The sequence below is a fragment of the Macrotis lagotis genome, chromosome 3 (assembly GCF_037893015.1).
Source record: "Macrotis lagotis isolate mMagLag1 chromosome 3, bilby.v1.9.chrom.fasta, whole genome shotgun sequence".
Lineage (NCBI taxonomy): Eukaryota > Metazoa > Chordata > Mammalia > Peramelemorphia > Peramelidae > Macrotis > Macrotis lagotis.
The window spans coordinates 277,240,941-277,244,976 of NC_133660.1; positions in this window are offsets into that span (position 1 = coordinate 277,240,941).

Here is a 4,036-nt window from a genome sequence, read left to right on the forward strand (position 1 = left end):
TGCCTGATAATACTATCTGCCTTTTTGGCCTAATTTCCCTGAGCTTGTCTGGTTCACAGGGCAAAGTCCTAAACATGATTTTCTTCAAATACTACCAAATAGAGCATTTGATCCTGATGGTGATGGGGAGTCATGCATATTTGAGTAGTGGGCTGATATAGTCGGATCCATATGGTCTAGATCACTTTGACAGCTAAGTAGGCTGGAGTAGGAAGAGACTTGAGACAGCAAGATCATTCAACAGTTTATTCTAATAGCTACTGTAATAGTCCAAATATCAGGTAATGAGAGGCTTCACCAAAGAGGTTGCAGTGACAGAGGAGAAAAGGGGGCACATGAGAGAGATGTTACAAAAGCATTTGACTACTTATCTGTATATGGGGGCTAAAAGAGAGTCTAGAGTTGCAAATGATTCCTACATTTGAAAGATGGTAGTCCAGATAATAATAATAATAATGTAGAAATTTGAAAGTGCAGTGGTATGGGGGGGGGCATATACTGAGTTCAGTTTTGGACAAACTGAATTTTAGATAAGCAGAACCAGGAAAATAAATTATACTGTAATACCAACATTGTCAAAACAAATCGTAGAAAACAGATCAGGCATGCTTTGAGAGATTCTTCGTAAACATGTTACTACCTCCAAATTGAGAAGGAAGGGACTGATGTGAAGAATGAGACACATTTTTGGTCATATCCAGTCGAGAATCTTCAACTTTATTGTGTTCATCTGTTACAAAGATGTTATTTTTGTTTTCCTTTCAGAGGGAGGGCATAAACTAAAAAAATAGATTCCTGGTAATTAAAAAAAGGCTAAAGAGCAAAGAAATTGGACAAGAATAGGAGGAAGGTTCATTTTTGAGTGGCCAGAAAAGTATCACATTTTTTTTTTAGCTTTTTGCAAGGCAAATGGGGTTAAGTGTCTGAGCTGGATTTGAACTCAGATACTCCTGACTTCAGGACCAGTGCTCTATCCACTGCTCTACCTAGCCACCCCCCCCAGAAAAAAATATATTATTGCCAATGGTCAATCTCATGGCTATATCAGACCATGCAAGCGAACATAGTCTTAGTCCATTTTTATTCGATGGATTGGCTTCCTATGAACTCAGGTAATTCAATTTTAACATTCAACTTTTTGAAAATAGGACTTGTGTCTCTAAATCCTGGTTGTTAAGTTTGGAATTATCATAAAGTCACTGCATGGCAGAGATAGACCCATAATATAAGAATAGTTTCCAAAGGGCTTCATGGAACTAATAGGACTTGGGTCAAAGAAACCACTTTTTTCCCTTTTGGAAACCACAAGATCATTGTGGTGATGCTTAGGGAGACATTACATCAGTTCCTATTTTACTTTCTCAACAGAAGTAGGAAAGGAGTAGCCAAGATAGTGATGGGACTAGGAGATTGGATGGGAAGAGAAAACCCAGTTCTGCAGCTCTCTCTGTCCAGTGAAAATTCAGGAAAAGAATCCTGAGGACAGATCTCTGAGAGATATGGTTGAATCACACTGCAAAAGAGTAGAGGGACTAGGGAGTTTGTCTAAGGTCAGGGAATCTTGGAGCCTCCAGTTATCAGAGAGTGACTCTGAAAAGGTCTCAAGAAGGCATTCCTATCTACATTTAGAGAATGTGCCACTTAAGTTCCAAGAAATTTCTTTTATTAAATATGAACCTAGTATTCTCCATCAGGACTGGTTTTATAAGCTCAGGATTGGCCCAATCTGCATAAAAATCTGTCTCAAAAATGTCAGCATATCAAAAAAAATAGAAATTCACATCATCAGAATTGAAGATACCTTTTGTGGCTAACATAATAAAATATGGCCATGGGGCCATGATGTCAGAAAATAGGCAGCAATATAGCTGAACTCTTGTCAAATTCCCCCTTAAAAAAACTTTAAAATCAAATTTTGGAGTGGTAGAATCAACAAGAGATCAGAGTGAGTCAATTTTATCAGCCAATTTTATCAACCATCTAAAAAATCATTATAGCAGATATTTTTTGTGATGGCTATGAACTGGAAATCAAAGAACTATCCATCAATTGGAGAATGTCTAAACAAGCTGTGGTATGTGATTGTGATGGAACATTATTGTGTTACAAGATGATTTCAGAAAAACCTGGAAATACATGGATTGAATCAAAATGAAGTGACTAGAATCAGGAGAGCATTATACACAATAACAGCAATATTGTAGGTTGAAGCACCATGAATGGCAGCTCTTCTCAGCAATACAAAGATCCAAGACAACTCCCAAAATAACTCATGTTATCTGCCTCCAGAAGAAAGAACTGATGGAATCTGAAAGCAGACTGAAGTATATTACTTTCCCCTTCCTTTCTTCCTTCCTCCCTCCCTCCCTCCCTCCCTCCCTCCCTTCCTTCCTCCCTTCCTTCCTTCCTTCCTTCCTTCCTTCCTTCCTTCCTTCCTTCCTTCCTTCCTTCCTTCCTTCCTTCCTTCCTTCCTTCCTTCCTTCCTTCCTTCCTCCTTTTCTCTTTGAACCAAATACTTAATATATAAATGTTTTTCTTGATTACATCTGTTATCAAGTTATATTGTTATATTGGATTTCCTATCATCTCAGGGAGAATGCAGGGAGAGGGATAGAAGGATAGATTTTTTAAAAATTGCTTTAATATGTAATTGGGGGCAAATAAAATATTATAAAAAAGCAGAATATGTCAAATGGAGAAAGAGGTACAAAATATCATTAAAATATTTTTCATTATAATTAGGAAATTGTAAGTTATTAACTCTATGATACATAAGGAAGAAGTACAACACAATTAAAAGAATGAAAGAAAAAAAGGTGAAATATCACATTGGAAACCAAATAATCTAGAAAACAGATAAAAATATATAATTGAAGAATCATTAGATTACCTGAGCTAAACAAAAGAAAACAAAAATTTAGATACTGTATTTGAAGAAATTGTAAAGAAAAACTGACCTCGTATCTTAGACCCAGAGAGTAAAATAGGAATTGAAAGAATCCCCCAATCACTTTCTGAAGGAGATTCTCAAATAAAAATTTTCTAGAAATATTACAGTCAAAATTCAGAGCTCCCAGGTCAAGCAGAAAATATTACAAACAGCCAAAAATAATTCAAATATTGTGGTTACACTAAAGATCTAATGATAGCAGGAACTTTTGACTTAGAAGATAATATTAAAGAAAGCAAAGGAAAGACAATGGAGAATCACCTACTCAATAAAACTGAGTATACTCCTTTGGGAAAAAATTAATGTTTACTGAATTGCAAAACTTTCAAACATTCCAGATGAAAAGCCCAGAGGTGAATAGAAAATTTGACATTCAAACATAAAACTCAAGAGAATCATAAATAAAAGGTAAACATGAAAAAGAAATCATAAGGACTTTATTATATGGGGAGATGATGATCTATTTCTTAAATAACTTTATTATTAGTGAGCAATTAGGAGTCTACATAATATTTGTCTTCATTTTCAAAGAAGATCATGACATCAGGGAGTTGCTGCCATGACAAGCATGTGAGCTGGATTTGATTGAGGGGAGCTGTGCTAAGTCCCCAGCCTCACTTTCTCCTCCAGAGCCATCTGGGTCCAATGACCAGATATGAATCAGGATGACTGGAGATGGCCCTGTATGAGAGGTAATCAGAGTTAAGTAACTTGCCCAAGGTCATACAGCTAGTAAGTGGCAAGTGTCTGAGATTGGATATGAACTCTGGTCCTCCTGACTCCAAGGCTAGTGATTTATCCATTATGCCACCTAGCCACCTAGAAGAAGTCTATATAGATAGAAACAAGAGGATAACGTTATTATATTGGGATGATCTAAGAAATGAATGGTGAGAGAGGGATGCACTGGGAAAATGGGGAATTGAAGGGTAGATTTTCTCATATATAAGATGTGACAAAAGAGAACTTTTATAGTAAAAGGGGAAATGGGTGGTAATGGCAGGCAATGTTTGAATCTCATTCAGATCAGAATTGGTTAAAAGAGGAAAGGAAATACACATATATCTTATATATATGTATATATAT